The following is a 19,104-nucleotide window of genomic DNA, read 5'->3' as shown; positions in this document are numbered from 1 at the left end:
CCCCCAAATGAGATCTGAAACATGGATCTAATGCAAACTTCTCCACTGAGCAACCTCAGACTAACTCTCCCAGACTAAACTAACGTGTGCACGAATGCATATTCCAAAACAGTCACATGTTATACTGTCAACCTACCTGCTTGTTTCTAACACTGTAGGCAAGGCATTGAGATAGTCAAGAATCCTGTTTCCCTGAAGCGTCCACTTTGACATCAGGATTTATACGTACGCTAAGTGTGGTGCAGACAGGCAGAGCAACGCAGACAGTAATGTAGCTAATGTCTTTCCATTTAGACCTAGGCACTGAGTGTCCCGCGAGTAGCTGAGGGAATTATTGGAATTAAAATACATTGGGGGGATGGGATAAGATATTGGGGGGTGGGCCAGGGCTCTGAGGTGGCACTGAGCAGTCTCTCTCTCTCAGGAGCGTGGTCTCATTGATCACCATATGTGGGGTCTGGAAGGAATTTCCACCAGGTCAGATTGGCAGGGACTGGCAGTGGGGTGGCATGGAGCCTTCCTCTGCAGCGTGGGGTGTGGGTCACTCACCAGCATTACCTGGGTATATCTCAATCATTTCCCTGGCATTGCAGGGGTCTCAGATACCAGTGCCCGTCAGTTCCTCCCATTCGCTGCCTGTGGCATGTAACAGTCTACCCTCCTGTGGGCCGTTGTCCTGTGGTCTCATTCTGGTTGTGGGGTGTAGTGTGTGGGTGCTGGGTGGTTGGCCTAGGACATAGAGGAGGTCAGACTGATGATCCTGATTGTCCCTCTAGGACTCTAGTAACTGGGTCAGAGCTCAGAAGACAGGAGCATGGCCTTGTTTGTAATGAAGCAAAATGAAGCCTTTGATAGGCTTCCCAAGTCGCACCAAAATTGTCATGAAGCTACACTTAGGCCTTGTCTACAATAAAGTTGTAGAAATAGAACTATATTAGTATAACTGAAGTGACACAACCCCTCTAGTGTGGACATAGTGATATCTCTACAAAGCTTCTTTATATCTGCATAGCAGTTCCTGAACAAAAAACGGAGCTGGGAGAAGTTTGGTCTAGAGGATAGAGCACTGGACTGGGAGTCAGGAGACCTGGGTTCTATTCTTTGCTCTACCACTGGCCTGCTGGATTACCCCGGACAAGTCACTGTGCTTCAGTTTCCCCATCTGTAAAATGGAGATGATACCGGCCTCCTTTGTAAGTGCTTGAGAGCTAAGATAAAAAGTATTATATAACTGCTAGGGTATTATTATATGGTAACCGTATAACTGTGTCCACACTCGGGGCTGTCCCGGTGTATATCGGGGGGGGGGATGACCCCCCAACAGACAATTACAACACAGAATTGGCACGCAGACCAGGTATTATCGTGACAGATAAACAGCATCCAAATCACAAACATACATCGAGAATGCATTGGTAGCTCAGTTTAACTACTTCTTGGAAACACCTAACAACTTCCCCAGTTACTGTCTCCACTAAACAGCTGTAGTACCTCAGGGCAGCGGCTGTCAACTGGGGCACACATACCCCTGAGGGTATGCAGAGCTCTTCCAGGGGGTACGTCAACTTATCTAGAGATTTGCCTACTTTTACAAAAGGCCACATAAAAACCACTAGCAAAGTCAGTTCAAACTAAAATTTCATACAATGATTTGTTTATACAACTTTATATACGACACTGAAATGTAAGTACAATATTTATCTTCCAATTCATTTATTTTAATCACATGGTAAAAATGAGAAAGACAGACATTTGTCAGTAGTGTTCTGTGACACTTGTATTTTGATGTCTGATTTTGTAAGCAAGTAGTCTTTAAATGAGGTGAAACTTGGGGTACGCAAGACAAATACTTCTGAAAGGGGGACAGTAGTCTGGAAGGCTTGAGAGCCACCTTAGGGTGATCACTTTCAGGCCACTGATCTGCCCAGTGACGAGCTGCCAAAATAGTAACAACCGGTTCCCTCCTCCTCACCCCATGAGGGGGTCATCCCCCCCCCGGGGGCTCCTGCCCCATCCAACCCCCCCATGTTCCTTGACAGCCCCCCCCCCCGGGACCCGTGCCCTATCCCCCCCCCTTCCCTGTCCCGTCTGCCCCTTGCCACCCCATCCAACCCCTTCTCTCATTCCTGATGGACCCCTACCCCATCCAACCACTCCTGTCCCCTGTCTGTCCCTGGAATCCCTACCCCTAACTGCCCTCCACCGCCCCATCCAACCCCTGCTCCTTCCTGACTGCCCCCCCCGGGACCCTTGCCCCCATTTAATCCCCCTCTTCCCTGCCCTCTGACCGCTCTGAAACTAATCCACCCCACCCGCTCCCTGCCCCCTTACCGCGCTGCCTGGAGGTGGGGGCCCAGCTGGGCTGGGACCCAGGGGCCGGGCAGGTGCCGAGCCGCGCCGCCCGGCCGAGGTCGCAGCTGGACCCGGGGGGCAGGAGGCACCCCCGCCCCCCCCTCACCTGGTGGAAGGCGCTACTTCCTTCTCAGCCCTCCCAGGCTTCCCGCGCGAACAGCTGATTCGCAGGAAGCTGGGGAGGGGGAGGAGAAGCCGGAGGCGCTTCAGAAGAGGAGGCGGAGTGAGGTGAGCTGGGGCCGGGGGAAGGGCAGGGAGCTGCTAGAGCTTTAGTTAAATTTAAAAGCCCTTTTGGAACTAGTTGTCCCTCCAGGAACAACCGGTTCTAGCGAATCGGTGCGAACCGGCTGCAGCTCACCACTGAATCTGCCTCCCTGGGCATGAATGCCCAACAAAAAGTAAGGGACCATTCTCTAGTGAGAAGATAAAGTGTCCTGCTAACTCAGGGGCAGGCAAACTTTTTGGCCTGAGGGCTGCATCAAGTTTCCGAAATTGTGTAGAGGGCCAGTTAGGGGAGGCTGTGCCCCAACCCCTATCCACCCCCCACCACCACCCCAAACTCCCCGGCCCTCTATCCAATTCCCCCCCATCCCCCACTCCCTGCCCCCTTACCATGCTGCCTGGAGCACCGTGGCTGGCGGCGCTACGGCCGCGCCGCCCAGAGCACCAGGACAGGCAGCCATGCTGCCAGGCTGGAGCCAGCCATGCCACCGCGCAGCACAGAGCCCCGGGTCAGGCCACGGCTCTGCAGCTGCGCAACCAGGGAAGACCTCGCAGCTTCGCCGCCCAGAGCACTGTGCCGGTGGCGCAGTGAGCTGAGTCTGCGGGGTAGGGGGAACAGTAGGGGAGGGGCCAGGGGCTCGCTCCGGGCCAGGAGCTCAGGGGCCAGGCAGGAGGTGGTCTGCAGGCCGATGTGGCCTGCGGGCTGTAGTTTGCCCACCTCTGTGCTAATGCATGGAGGTTTGAGACACAAGAGTTGATGTAGGACTGGATTCCCATTAATGAGAACATGTTTGCCACATCTACCACGGTCCAGCAGTTGCAGACTTCCCCGTTTTAGAAGCTTCATACGTATTCTTGCATTTTCCAGAAAACACCCTTCCTAAAAGCTAGTCTTTCTAGCTGTGAAGACATGTTAGACCTGAAAGTCCATCTGAAAGGAGTGCGAATTTAAAGCTTATACACTCAACATCAAGCTCAAGTACAGCCTCAAGTTTTGAGTCTGAGACTCTTCTGCAATACAAAGTACCTCTGTGTGATCCCAGTTTTAGAAGACTCCCACCCAAAACCCCAAATCCTCTCAAATCAGTCTGGAAGCAGCCTTGCTAGCTCAAATCTGTTCAGCAGGTATTATGAACACATTAACCAGGCATCATAAGCAAATTTGCAGCAAAGATGCCGATTTGGGGGAAACTGGCTTTTATAACCATGCATACTGTTACGTATGCCCCCTGTGGCAGATCAGTTTCAATCTATCAGTTGCTCATATTTAATATAAATAACTATAAAACCAGTGTTGCCAACTCTTGTGTTTGTATCACAAGTCTCGCAACGAAAGTTCATTCATACTCCAGCTTTTAGGCTTACGTAAGCACAAGGGAATCTCAGATTTCATCAAAAAGTTCTAGCCATCACAGTGTGGAGGGGGTAAAAAAGCCTGAAAACGTGTTCCAAGTGCACCCTAAAGACACAACCCAGAAGGCAAATAAATCAATTTAAGAATCAATTTTTAGCCCATCTCATATGGGCGGGGGGGGCTTGACTCATGAATTTTGAAGGTTTGGGGTTGCGAAACTGACAAACCCTGTGCTTCTAAACTCCGATACAAGGCAAACCACCACCTGGAATCAGGTTGTTGCCTCCAGTCAGAACAATTAACTTACAAAAACAAAGAGCAGACAGCCTGGGAGTGGGGAAATCAGACACACAGGTGGGCTTGGAGACAACAATTGCGTGGGCGCTCCTTCAAAAGAAGTTAAAAACAGAACAGGAAAAGCAACCCAATTTATTTATCCACAGTGAAAACCAGCATCCTGAATAGATGTGAGAAACAATGGCTGCATCATAAGGAACTCCATCTCCTCCTCAGTGGGCACGGCTGACCATTACCAGAGGGAGACAAGAGGTGGCAGAAAGGTATAACTGAGCCTACAGAGAGGGACAAGACACTGTCTCTGACTTGGGGGCAAGTTCAGAAACAACCAAACCAATCTCTTCCTCCCTGGAGAGAAAGGGAACTGTAGGGTGGAAGGAGAGGGAAATGCATGAACCAGAGTTAGATCTGATTCATTCCCCACAGATTTAATGTTCGGTTTCATGGACAGTACATTTCTTTCATAACACTGAAGCGAGTAATACATGATGCCACAGTACTTCTAAAGTAGGTGGTACCCAATAAAAAACAAACAAAACCCCAGCCCTGTTCTACAAATAAAGCAAACAGATTTCCAACAGCAATTCTAGCTCCAGCCTTGTCAGTCTGTTTACCAAGGGCTGTGCTGTGCCTGGAACACTATGCGGAACAGAGACCTCCAGTGGTTGAACAATACACTGCAACTAAACATGTTAGACCAGGGGTGGGCAAACTTTTTGGCCTGAGGGCTGCATTGGGTTTCCGAAATTGTATGGAGGCCGGTTAGGGGAGGATGGCCTGGTCCCTGACCCCCTGCTGCTTCTCGCCTCCTGGCAGCCCCCCCTCGGGACTCCTGCCCCATCCAACACCCCCCGTTCCCTGACAGCCCCCCAGAACCCCTGCTCCATCCACACACACACACACCCCCCGCTCTCTGTCCCCTGACCCCTAACTGCCCTCGCCGCCCCATCCAACCCCCACCCCTTCTGACTGCCCCCCCAGAACCCCTGCCCCATCCAACAACCCCTTCTCCCTGTCCCCTGACCGCCCCCAGAACCTCCACCCCTGATGATTTAGTTGGGTTTGGTCCTGCTTTGAGCAGGGGGTTGGACTAGATGACCTCCTGAGGTCCCTTCCAACCCTGAGATTCTATGACTGCCCCCTGCCACCCCATCCAACCCCTCCTCACATTCCTAATGGCCCCCCTGGAACTCCTGCCCCATCCACCACCCCTGCTCCCTGTACCCTGACTGCCCCTGGAACCCCCGCCCCTGACTGCCCCCCACCACTCCATCCAACCTGCCCTCTCCTTCCTGATGAGATCCCGGCCCCCATTCAACCCCCCGTTCCCCACCCTCTGACCACCCCACCCCCATCCACCCCCTGACCACCACCACCGCGACCACCACCACTCCCTGCCCCCTTACCGCGCTCCCTGGAGCACCAGTGGCTGGTAGCATGGCTGCACCAGGACAGGCAGCAGTGCTGCCCGGCTGCAACCAGCCACGCACCATGCGCCACAGAGCACTGGGTCAGGCCAGGCTCCGCAGCTGCGCTGCCCCAGGAGCTTGCAGCCCACCGCCCAGAGGCTTGCGCCGGTGGTGCAGTCAACTGAGGCTGCGGGGGAGGGGGGGGGAACAGCAGGGGAGGGGCCAGGGGCTAGCCTTCTGGGCCAGGAGCTCAGTGGCCGGGCAGGAGGGTCCTGTGAGCCGGATGTGCCCCGTGGGCCATAGTTTGCCCACCTCTGTGTTAGACCCATCATGCATAACACAGAAGCTACACACCACCAGGGACGGTTTAACAACCTGAAAATAAGTAATCAGACTATACTGGGTGTTGGGAGGAATAAAATGAGAACATTCAACACCCCAAAGGGACCATGAGAACTACTTGGACACTTTACAAGTTTGCTTAATAACTGAGCTAGCGCCTGCATTAATGCAGTCAGTTTGCAGCCCAAACAAGTTAAAAAGTGCAGCACAGAGATGAGATGCTCAATCACAGTATTCAAATTCACACTCCAACCTCAGTTTAACTGACTCACATAAACGCAATTTGCTTTTGTTAGATTTCTCTTCATTTTCTCCAAGAAAGTCTGCATCTTGGGATAGTTAGGGATAGAGATCAGCCTTAAATTATTTTAAAAAGTAACTTGCAGGACAGTTACAGTTTGGCATCAGCTTGCACTGTCAATACCAATGCAGAGGAAAAACAATCAACACTCTTTAAACAAATTATAACCTCAAGAGCGACAATGCTTTTTAAAGGGATATCTGTCTTCAGATAAAACAGCTGTCACAAAACATATTTGCATTCCCAAAATACCAGTCTTAGGAGACAGCAGATTACAGAAATGAAAGCCCAAGGACAGCTAACTATTCTGTGTCCACAGGTGTACTGTGCTTTGAGATCCACCAACACCAGCCCAGGATATGCAGGATCAGATCCTCAACTGGTGTGAATCGACGCAGCACCACTCTAAGGGCTTGGCTACACTTACAAATTTGCAGCGCTGCAGCAGGGTGTGAAAACACACCCTCTCCAGTGCTGCAAATTGCGGCGCTGCAAAGCACCAGTGTGGTCAAAGCCCCAGCGCTGGGAGCGCGGCTCCCAGCGCTGTCCGTTATTCCCCACAGGGAGGTGGAGTACGGACAGCGCTGGGAGAGCTCTCTCCCAGCGCTGGCGCTTTGACTACACTTAACGCTTCAAAGCGCTGCCGCGGCAGCGCTTTGAAGTGTAAGTGTAGCCAAAGCCTAAGTCAGCATAACTCTGGCTATCAGGTGAGGATGTGGCCCAACACCTTGTTACTACAGATTTCAAAGCAAAAAGTGGTTTGCAACATATCAAGTGCTGGGTGAAATATTACTGACTCCGGTGATAATCCAGTGCCTGTACTCTTCCGCATGATTGCAGGGCATAAGATACTATTGTGCTGGGGAAGTTATTGGCGGTCAGCAAGCATGCCTGATCTACTGGCAATCACAGCGCTCCCTGAAGCTGACAGGCATGCTAGCCACCACTCCGTCAGCTAGATGCAAGAGACATTTCAGTTCCTTTATGAAGTAGAGCTCAAACAACAAATGCCATCTCCCAAGGCACTGGATTGCAGGGGAAGGCCTGACCAAGAATTAATTCAGAAAAATAGGAGAGGTTTTCCTGGGACTGAGTCATTGATTGGTTGAGCTGCACGTGCGTCGGAAGAAGAAAGGAACCAGAAAGCCATGGGAAGCAGACTGAGAGAAGCCCTTCGACTAAGCCAAGACCTTCTTTGGGCAGAGGACTGCCTGCAAAGCAGGCTTGGATTTTAGAACAAGGAGACTGCTGGCTGTTTGTTCCTTTGTGTGCAGTCTGCATAAACCAGGGGTCGGCAACCTTTCAGAAGTTGTGTGCTGAGTCTTAATTTATTCACTCTAATTTAAGGTTTTGCGTACCAGCAATACATTTTAATGTTTGTAGAAGGTCTCTTTTTATAAATCTACAATATATAACTAAACTATTGTTGTATGTAAAGTAAATAAGGTTTTTAAAATGTTTAAGAAGCTTCATTTAAAATTAAAGTAAAATGCAGAGCCTCCTGGACCTGTGGCCAGGACCCGGGCAGTGTGAGTGCCACTGAAAATCAGCTTGCGTGCTGCCTTCAGCACATGTGCCATAGGTTGCCTACCCCTGGCATAAACAAACAGAACTGTGTCAAAAAATACCTGACTTATATTACCAATTTTCTCAGCCTCATGGAAACAACCAGGTCAGGTCCTGAATAACCTCAAACTCCTGCATGGCTGAAGAATGGCCTTTGAGCCACAATAAGCTCACTCGCAGACAGAGCTTCTGGCCAAGGCTGTTCTTGGCAGAGATGGGAGAGGAGCAAAACTCTCTCTCACCTGGAGAGTCTGAGGCAGACCCTAAAGACCAGGCCTTTACTACCACAGGATTTTTCTGACAGCAACAAGGTAGAGTTTCTGAATAGGTTTCCCATTCTGCTGCCTGGAGGGAAGAGGGAAGCATGTGAAATAAACACAATGGCAGATTAAAATATCTCTGTAAAAAAAGGTTTATGAAACTTTGCCAGGCCATTTTCCAAAATTCCTCCATCCAAACTACACAATCTGTAAATCTAGCCCCAGACCACCTATCTGGCTGACAACAAGAAATGCATCTCCAATTTATCATCATCAACCCATCCCCCTGAGAAAGTAGCAGCAGCAAAGAAAGCATCAGTCCTTTCTCCACCTACAATCCAAAAGATATTCTGGGCTGTTCTATAACACTCAGTGAGTGAGGTAGAATCATAGAATCTCAGGGTTGGAAGGGATCTCAGGAGGTCATCTAGTCCAACCCCCTGCTCAAAGCTGTAACACTGTCATTTTGCTAAACTTCACATGCTCAAAGTTCTGCGCTTGTGTGCTGAGACACCATCTGAGGTCAACTCATGTTGCTAAGAACGTATGCCCATTACCAACCCTTGTTTGAGATACAAACAATATTTTTCTAGTTACCTTCCCCAGACCTGAGAAAGAGCTCTGTGAAGCTCAAAAGCTTCTCCCTTCCACCAACAGAAGTTGCTCCAATAAAAAAAAAAAATACACCTCTACCCCAATAGAACGCGACCCTCGGGATACAAAAAAAATTTCACCACGTAATAGGTGAGACTGCGTTATATCAAACTTGCTTTGACTCCCTCCCCATTCCTTGTTCCCTGACCACCCTCTCCAGAGACCCCCATCCCTAATCACCCCCAGGAACCCACCTTCTACCCCAACCCCACCCCACCCCCCATCTCCTGACTACTCCGCCCCCTATCCACACACACCCCTCCCCGACAGGCACTCGCCGGCAGTGGCGGGAAGCGGAGCAGCCCGGCCCCAGCCTTCTCCACTCCCCCACCTCCCAGCAGCGGCGCTCTGCTTCCCACTACAGGTGAGTGCAGAGGGCGTCTTTTCCCCAACCTCCCCGCACTCACCGGCGGTGGGAAGCAGAGCAGCCCAGCCCCAGCCAGCTCCACTCTGCCAGCTCCCAGCCATGGCGCTCCACTTCCCACCGCAGGACCTTTCCCCAGCGACACGGCTGGGGCCGGGACAAGGAGAGCGGAGAGGTTGGGGAAAGGACGCCCCCCATGCTCACCTGCGGCGGGAAGCTGAGCTCTGCGGCTGGGGCCGGGCTGCTCTGCTTCCGCCGCTGCTGGTGAGTGCGGGGGGATCCCTTCCCCGAGTGACACAGCACAGTACTGAGGAGCAGTGCAGGACCCACACTTTCTGACAGACGGCTGGCTAGCAGGTTACCAGGGCAGTTGAAGAGCGGCTGGCAATCTAGTAGGATGCCCATGGGATGATGGGATTGAGAAACCTGCCCCAGGAGGCACTGCAGTACCCTGTAGCCAGTCGCACAGTGAGATAGTTACCCACAATGCACTGCGCTGTGTCAATGCAAGAGCTGGTACTGTGGATGTGCTCCACTGACACAAGAAGCATAATGTGAACATGCAACAGCGGTTTAACTACAGCTGTGGCTGTATGTTGCCATAACTTAAGTTGACTTAATTTTGTGGTGTAGACATAGGCCAAGCCAAATTTACCATCTGACCAAAGAACTCCAGACCAAACTCAACAGGCCATAAACTGCCATCCCACCTACAATCTGCCTATCTTCTGAGGCCTCCTCCCAGATTGCTTCATTGCCGGGGGCGGTGGGGGAGGGGGAGAGAAGAGCGAGGAAGGTAGGGAGAGCTACCATTACAGAGCTTCTCTCTGACAACAGTTGCAGGACACAAACTGCCAGGCAGATACAAGGCTAAGTTGTGTGGTGAATGCCCTGCTAACAACGATGTGCACGGCTGGTAGCTCAAAGTGTTTGCTAACTACTTAGAACTGCCCTTTCCCCACTCAGTTATCTTGGTACCTCCTGATGAATATCACAGAGTGAATGAATTACTAGGAAATGCCTGGATTTGATATCTCAATCTCCAGTCTTTGATTAAGAAAATATTATTTTATACCTATACGCGCACAGAAAAAAAAGAGAGAGAGCGCACGTACTATTGATTTCTCTATAGCTTTCATCCCCATGCAGTTGGAATACTTCAAGCACTAATGAATGTATCCTGACCATGTAAGTGGGGAAATATTAACCTCACTTTACATATGGGGAAAACCAAGGCACCGAGCACTGAAGGCCCTGATTCAAGCACACACCAAAGTGTTTTGCTGAATCAATGCCTGAGGTCACAGAGCCAAGACTGGACTAGGGAGTTCTGGGAACCAATGTCCAGTACTTGAATCACAAGCCCATCAGTCCAATAACATTCAGAGTGCGGAGGGGAAAGGAAATGTTAAGGTTACATCTGTGCTAAGTGCTCCTCCCAACCAGGCCTCAAGCAACATTTTGCTGGGCCCAGGGCAAACTCCTAATACAGGCTCCCACCCCATCCCATCCAGACAGACGCATGGAGTATAGAACCAACAGTTAGTCAAGCTTAAACCTCTGAGTGACACAGTTACACCAGCATAAATTTGTAGGGCAGATCAGGGCTTAGCCTGGAGTTTTTCCTCATGCTGATGGGCTTGTGGCCAGGCCCTGGCAAAGGGTAATTGTTTCTTCCCCTTTATTCGGGGCCTGCTCCGAGCCTAACTAAATGGGGCATTGACAGCATGAATCACTGCTTAACCAAGGTCCTAATTCACTTTACAGTTCCAAGCAGAGGATGGGTAAAATTTTCAAGATTGAGCCTATTCTAAGTCCCTTACTCAAATATATAAATATACCCTACATATTTCAAGAGTCCCCTGCCAATGCAGAGTAGTTTGAGGGTATCCTTTGCAAAGTATAGATTTAATATGCACATGCTCTCTCTGCAATCTCCAAACTCTGCTTAAAAAGGCAGACAACGGAGGGTTCCCCCGCCCCAACCAGCATTTCCAAGCCTAACATTTTCTAATCTTTGCACAGGACTACAGAACTGGACAGGACAAAGCACTGGAGCATAAGTTTTAGATAGGGCTCCACGTACAATGCAACTGGGTAGCTATGCCAATGATCATTGCCTGTTAGGTTCACTCCCTCTGGGGCACCTGGCATTGGCCACTGTCGTTAGACAGATACTGGGCTAGATGGACCTTTGGTCTGACCCGGTACGGCCGTTCTTATGAGCTACACCAGCTGAGGACCTGGCCCCAAAACATTAGTGTTTATTGGGTAAAAACTAGACGAGTCTCTCTATGTGTGTTGAAGATCCTCTGCTGTTTGATGACTGTGGGAGCAGGGTGGGAACTGGTCTACAACCTTACAACAGGCAGGAGCCCAGCAGCATGTTCAGAAAGAGTTTCAAATATTGTTTTAAAATGTGTGTCACGGCAGGGCAGGGGTTGGAAGTGATCAGCATTAGGGATCCTAGAAATCTGTTTGCCACTGAAAAACATGGAATTTTTACATTTTGTGCAAAAACTAACATTTTACAGTGGAACCCCAACGATCCTATCTGAGTGGGACCAGGGCCAGATCGGATAATCAAAAACTCAAATAATCAGGAGAATGGACGGGGCTTGGCTGTCAGTTTAAAATTGTAAATCTATCAATAAAACATTGTGGTCAATTGATACCCAGATATATTGTGGCTAGGGCTACTAAAATGAAATGCTGAACTTCAATGGTGGAATAATGCAGATTTTTATGGTTTTTAAAATCAGAGAATTTGGGGGGTTTTATCATGGAAAACTAGGCTCCCTGATCATCATGACATGTAATGTTAATAGTATAACACCCAGTTTTACAGGGCTGGCCCCATCTCCCCTGGGAGTTTCTCAGCCACAGCTCTCCAAGCAGCATTACAAAGGAAGTCAGTCACTCTCATGATCCTAGTTTTACAGCCAGGCAAAGAGAGGAATAGAGAGGGGAAGGTCAGACAGCTGGCCAATGGGGGAAGAGGAGGCAGGTCTCCCGGGTGCTAGTCCGGTGCTCTAACCACTAAACTGCACTTCACTAAGACTTCAGCTTTAGCGACTTGTGTTAAAAGGCAGAAGAGTGAGAAACATTGACAAATGCACAGAGACACTCTCCCCCCATGCTGTGCTGCTACAGTTCACACACATCCCTTTGCACACTGCTGCTGGGTGAGTGCCTTCAGCTGCAGTAAGGCATGGGTCCAACCTCATAACTCAGAGGTGGGAGAGAGAGGGAAGGTTAAGGAAGCAAACTGCTCCATTGGAAGGGAGAGATGGCCAATCATCACAATGCTTTGCATTTATATAACAGCTTTGGAGGGCAAATCTCCGAGTGCTTTTATAGATTAATTAAGCCCCAGTGCCCCATGAGGCAGAAGAAAGAATAACCAAAAGAAACACCCACCCACGGCAGATAGTTTCTCTTAACAGTGCAATTAGTGCTGCACCCTCCTCTCTCATCGGAAACGGGGCATGTCAGCGGAGGTAACATCACATTTTTTTATGATGGGGGAACCCCCCCGCTAGCATGTGCAGAATTTTACTCACAATGAATTCAATAAAGCAAGTACAAGGCTCATTCCCCCGGCTTACCCTCAGTTCCGTTTATACTGAGCACCCTGAAAAAAACCACTCTGCTCTTTAATACTAGTTCCCCAAACAAAACTGCTTTTTTCTTTTCCATGGTGATGGGATGACTGTGAGCCAGGGACCGCTTGATGCCAACTGGCAGAGAGTTGAGGGGTACATCAGGGCTACAGGGATCCCCCTGGGTCTGGTCTTTACGTACTAGTTCATCAAAGGGTGTCATGGGAGGTCCCTCTTGAAAGCTCATGCCCTGACCGCAGAAGGGTCTATTTAGCCCCAGCCCTCCAATGCTTACTCGCATTGTGGTGGAAGGTGCATTAAGCTGTGTGAGCTGAGGGGTCCTCTGGCACTGATTGCAAACACAGGGCTAGGGAACTGCTGGGTTGCAACAGTAAGAGAGGGAGGCAGAAAGTGAGAAGCTGCGGTGGTGAGTGCGGCCAGCAGAGGGACAGAGCTCCTTGCGGCACAAGATCGACTAAAGAGGAGAGCTTGGAAACTGAGTAAAGAAACTGCCGGCTCTTTGTTCCTACTGTGTTCAGGCAAACAGGACTTCGATGCAGTCCTGCTTCTTCACAATGAATGTACACGAAGTACCAACTGACAACCTCCAGGCTGGCTGAAATTCAGGATTTTCATCATACCAGAAGTTTAGATTTTCCAAAATCCGGTTTTCACCATTTTTTCCAAACCTTCCAGAAATGCCAAACCCTTTGTTTTAGCGACATCAAAACATTGTTTCAGAGATGAAATATGAAAAATTACATTCTTGTCAGCTTAGCTGCTGCCACTGGCTGAACAGCAGCAAGTGAAACTGACCACATCACCAGCTTCAGTGGAGCTGCTGCCAGGAGTCTGCAAGCCCTGGGGTCCCTGGCCAGTCTGCATGCAGGGCTGCTTTGGACCCCGGAAGCCGGACTCATTACCTTCAGGCAGCTCCGAGAGCCCCAGCTTGACCTGGGTTCTCAGGTCTTCCACGCTTCCCTGCTGTAGACATGGGAGAAGAGCCCTGGCTTGACCCAGGGCTCCATGGACTTCCGGGCTCTTGTCTCCAAGCAGGGAGTCAGGAACCTGGCATGGTGGGGCTGCCCGGGAGTTCTGGATGGTGCTAGGGCTTCTAGCTGCCCCAATCTGCAGCAGGTAGACTGGCTAACCTGACAGCCCCTGCTCCATGGCTGGACCCCAGGGTAGCCCACATGGCAGGGCTGCCTCAGATCCTGGAACCTGGGCTCCCCAGCAGGCCACAAGAATCTGGCATGCTTCCGATGGATGCTGCCTGCCTACGTTTTGCTGAAACAGTAACGGAGCCAAAAACACATTTCATTTCCTCAGATCAGTATTTTCCAACCAGTTCAATCTATTTCTCATCCTAAACAACCCAGCAAGGCCCTCAACAGTGGCTAACTGCTTCAGTCATAAAGGACACCACCTAGAATCCTTTCAGTGACTTGTACTGCTCAGAAGTCCTCCTGACCTATGTAAATCGGAATACGAGTGCCCATCAAATATCACATCCCTTTGCCACCCACGCCCCCCGAAGGAAACGAAAGAGCTCTGCGAACACTACGAAATACCCAAACCGATTCCACTGTTAGAGTGGATATTAACTATCTTGTATCATGTCTCCTTGGGCATCATAAAGCATTCCATTTCTCGTATGACAAATTCAATAACCCATCTCTGACTCACATGCACATGTATGCTCTCCTCTCCTGACTCCCATTCTTTAGAAAGGGATACAGATGTGCATTTTCTGATTGATTCAGGGGTTGAGTAAAGACAAGGAAGTGATCATTTTAAAAGAATGCACAGTCCTGGATTACAAACCAAAGCTGTAATTTGATTTTGAGGTTTGCTGCCATATGTAAACTGGCTGTGCTGCACTTGTGGGGGGTATCGTTAGCAGAACGCATTAACTGAATTAAAACTTTATACCAGGGGTCGGCAACCTTTCAGAAGTGCTGTGCCAGGTCTTCATTTATTCACTCGAATTTAAGGTTTCGCGTGCCAGTAATACATTTTAACCTTTTTAGAAGGTCTCTTTCTATAAGTCTATAATATATAACTAAACTATTGTTGTATGTAAAGTAAATAAGGTTTCAAAATGCTTAAGAAGCTTCATTTAAAATTAAATTAAAATGCAGAGCCCCCCAGACTGGTGGCCAGGACCCGGGCAGTGTGAGTGCCACTGAAAAATCAGCTCACATGCCGCCTTCGGCACCCGTGCCATAGGTTGCCTACCCCTGCTTTATACAGTAGATACTTAGAGTTAGGAAATGATCAGCCAACCACACACCTCATTTGGAACTGGAAGGACACAATCAGGCAGCAGCAAAGAAAATAATACAGTACAGTGCTAAATGTAAACTACTAAAAAACAAAGGGAAAGTTTTAATAAAAATATTTGACAAGGTAAGGAAACATTCTGTGCTTGTTTCATTTAAGTTAAGATGGTTAAAAGCAGCATTTTTCTTCTGCATAGTAAAGTTTCAAAGCTGTATTAAGTCAATGTTGAATTGTAAACTTTTGAAAGAACAACCCTAACATTTTGTTCAGTAACGAACTTCCATTCCCGGGGGGCTAGTCACTCAGTGGTTTGATGGTATTGACTCTCAGACCAGACGCTGTGTACTGACAGTGGCTAGAATTCTATAGGTAAGCAATAGTGGCAGTATTTCCACTGTATATTTTAATTTTGGGGGAGCCATGGGGGGAGTTATAACTGGGATCCACAAAAATAAACTGACCTAGAACTACATTAGGCAAGAATTAGAATGGTTTGTTTTAATCAGCAACTGCCTTCCCTCTCCCAAACTAATAATGGGCCAGGGACAGAGTTTCTGGTGGATAGAGGCAGCAGCCAAAACTGCACTGAGGAAGAGGAAGTCAAGTAGGGTGCAGCCAGGGGCCGCCTGTCCCCCCAGCAACGTGTGGACCCAGCACTGTGCAAGGGCCACCCAACCCCCCCCACACACACACATTCTGCCCCACTGCCCCCACCCCACGTGTTCGTGGAGAAGAAGTGCAAAGAGGAACCAGCCCGAGACTCCAAGGAAAGGAAGCAGCAGCTGCAGAAGCAGCCAAGCAGGGACCTTCAGCCAGTCAGAACTTCCATCAATTTGATTGCACTTACTCTACCCTGTGCTGATTGGCTGTCTGCATCGACTCCCCTGCTCGCATCCCCCTTCCCAGTTTTCTTTCCATTTTGCTGATCTCTTCCTAAGTAAACCCATGCACCTGCCCACCCCTGCAAAATCCTGGTACTATCATGCTGTCTGCCACCATCCCACTGCTCACTCCACCCTGCCAGGGGGTTCTACCCCTTCACCACACGGCGTTTGGCTCATCTGTTTGGCTGGTCAGACTGTGGGCTACTGTGTGTTTGAAAACTGCCTGGCACAGTGGGGCCACATTCTTGGTTGACCCTGAATGATGTTTGTTTATGACAGTGGGGGCCTATGAACAACATTCACCCTCAGCTGGGGCGAGCTTGGCTTCAATGGAGCTATGATCGTTTTTAGCAACTGAGGATCTGCCCTTTGGCATTTGTCTACAAAGGATAAAGGGAGGTCTAAAGGTTACATGCAAAAAACAAACAAGGAAGAGTAAGACTTTAGCATTAGGTACTGAATGACCCAAACAAGAACAGGACAGAGTATTTCTGTATAGAACATATTGATTTTATATCCTCTTCACCTATACGTGCAGCTTGCCACCTCACGACTCAGACGGGGGTCCCACTGTGCTAGGCTCTGTGTGAGCACACAGGGAGAGATGAGGTGGCCTGGACAGTCTGTAACCAAGGTTCAGCGCTGCCAAAACTCCTAGTGATCTAACGTGTTGCAATTTCAGGGGGCAGGTAGTTCCAAGTTGTTTCTTTTCTTGCAGATCTTTACATTTTAGCTTGTTTGGGCGGCCAATTTCCATTGCACATGCCAGGCCGGTGCTTGGCTTGGAGGTAGTTTGATTTATAAGGCTCTGATGTGTTTGTAAGAACAAACTGTTCTGCAGACTGCAAACAAAAACAGCGGATGAACATTGTAACCAAGTGCACTGAACAAAGTCAAGCAGGCAGCAGCCACCTTTCCCGGCATGTCAGAGAGAACATTGTTTTCCCTGTGAGACTCCCTTTTCCTCAGATCAGGCACAGTTCTAACAGCACTGAACGCCAGCAGTGCAGCCCCAGAGGAGACAGACAACTAACTTCGCTGTTGGGGTTAAAGTCCCCGACGGGACTAACAAGGGTTTCAAGCTGTCTGGGGGCTGGACAGGCCCGGGATTTATTTTGCCAGCTTGGGTGGGGTGGGGGGCTGGCTATGTTATGACAACCTCCTCTGGGTGCCTAGATTCTCCACAGCAGGGGCCTCACCTTGACGCACCCCTTACCCAACATGCCCCTTTGGGCTAGAATTGGGCGGCAGGAGGGAGCAAAGGAGCCAGCTGCTTTAGGGAGACCTTCTGCAGCACCGGTGCCAGGGAATCCTCCAGATACAGGCTTCTCAGGGCCACCCTGTGTCCCTCAAGAGGGTTGGAGCAGCGCTAAAGTCTCCCTAAAAGCATTTCTACCCTGTCATCACCTAACAGACAGTTCCTCTACCGACCGAGCCATATCCCCCCCGGGGCTCAGGTCGGCTTAACAACCGCGCTCAGGCGGGAGAGTATCAGTGTCAGCCCTGAGTCCCACAGCTATGTCAACCTCATCTTTAAGTGGAGACCAGCCCCCAAAACACCATTTGTCCTCTCGGCTGCTCCTGGTGTGGTGAGGCTCTGGCCTGCCCCCAACGCAGAGTGGACTGGAGACTAACTACCCAGCCCTTCTGCGGCTTTAGAAGCCATTCAATAATCCCAACTCTTTAGCTCTATCGATAAAATCACCAAGCGCCCCGTTCCCCGCCATTAACCACCAGGAACCATTTGTTTTCAGACGACACCTGCTTGGGAGCGCTGGTCAAAATTAATACGTTCTCAGAAAAGCGGGGTTTGGGGCTTTTGCTTCTGACCCTTTTTGCCTCTCTCCTGCCTCCCCTTTTTTGGTGGGTGGGGATTTGTTTTCCCCACTGTTTGTTTGTTTAAACAAACATCTAAAAATTCTCCAAGTGAAGACTGTCGGGAGATTGGGGGAGCTGTGTTTGGTCAAAAGCTTTGAACAAAAATAATTCAGCCAGCTCTCCCAATCATCCCTGTTTCCCACCCTCCCCCTCACACAAACATTCGCACTGGAAGGTTAAGAGCCCCCCTTTGTAGCACCTCTTGTTATTTTAAAAAACATGGTAGCCTGAAAGCTGTGAATTAAGTTCTTATCCACGTCATTTGATTTCTCCTTCCTCGCACCCCGGGTTTTAGAGATGACGCACCCAATCCTACCTTGTGTTCAGGAATCACTAATGAAATTAACACTCTTTTGCAGGCAACTATGAAACTAGTTCAAAATTTTAAATTTAGAAAGCAGCAAGCAGACAGGACCTGTGAATGACAGAGCTCATTTGCAAGCGTTAAAGAGAACTTGTGCAAGTGAGAAACCGCTACTAAATTCTGTGTTCCGAGGCCAAACAGCTAAGGAGTACAATTTCTGAGAAGTGCATGACTGAGTAACGAATCCAAGTTCCATTTGCATAAGGGAATCAATAAGACTTCGGGCCAAGGGGGAAGTGGGACTCGGGCCCTTTGGAAAGTTTTACCAGACATGTCATTTTCCAAAAATCTCACTCTCTAAATTGCCATAAGGGATGAACACCCATCTCCTGCCCCCAGCCCTCATGGAATGCCATTGACTTGAATGGGGGCCAGGATTTCACCCAAGATATTTTTGGAATATGTAACTGACACATAATGCTATCACATTCTATAGAAGACAGTCTAATGTATAATCCAGCCTCTGAGAAGTGAAGTAATGCGAGGTCAACCAGTTTCCTCCTCCCTTCTTGGATCTCAAAGAGCTACCTGGGCCATTTATCTATAAGGAGATACTGACTGGATTTCTTAAATTAGATGCATGAAAGAAACCTGCATTCACCATTCATCTTAGCTTGTACAATCTATTTTTGTTTGCTCAAGTCTTCTATATGGGCTGCAGATACCACATTCAAGAGCCACGTTTACTCTCACAAGCTCAGGTGACTAGCTGATAACCCAGACTGCTGGGTGTTTCATCCATCCAAGATGATGGATCATTACCACTAGTTTTTCCAGGCAGATAGGAATTCAGTTTGACTGAGAACAGGGAAACACGTCACCAACGTAAGTACAAGTATGGGGTTATGAAATTAACACAGGTGGACATTACTCTCTGCCTTTGTTTAACAAGTAGCCTTGGTGAGAGGGATCACATAAAGGCAAAAAGAGGATTTGCCCAAGTTTCAAATTCGCCATAACTGACGGGAAATC

At 49.3% G+C, this 19,104-nt stretch overlaps 1 protein-coding gene across 2 annotated transcripts in view; it reads right to left on the bottom strand.

Moving 5' to 3' along the window:
- The window catches only part of SH3BP4 (SH3 domain binding protein 4), a 131,544-nt gene that overhangs the window by 48,277 nt on the left and 64,163 nt on the right, over positions 1-19,104 (bottom strand). Inside the window, exon 1 of one of the 2 annotated variants that reach the window (XM_045032227.1) lies at positions 8,086-8,164. The exons of the other annotated variant lie outside the window; for it this stretch is intronic. The gene's annotated coding sequence lies outside the window, so the exon portion shown is untranslated. Of the gene's footprint in view, positions 1-8,085; positions 8,165-19,104 lie in introns of those variants that run through there. 2 annotated transcript variants of the gene reach the window in all.

Source organism: Mauremys mutica, chromosome 10 (assembly GCF_020497125.1).
Source record: "Mauremys mutica isolate MM-2020 ecotype Southern chromosome 10, ASM2049712v1, whole genome shotgun sequence".
Taxonomy (NCBI): Eukaryota; Metazoa; Chordata; order Testudines; family Geoemydidae; genus Mauremys; species Mauremys mutica.
The sequence above is the reverse complement of the archived record's forward strand: the minus strand, read 5'-3'. Positions and strand labels throughout refer to the sequence as shown.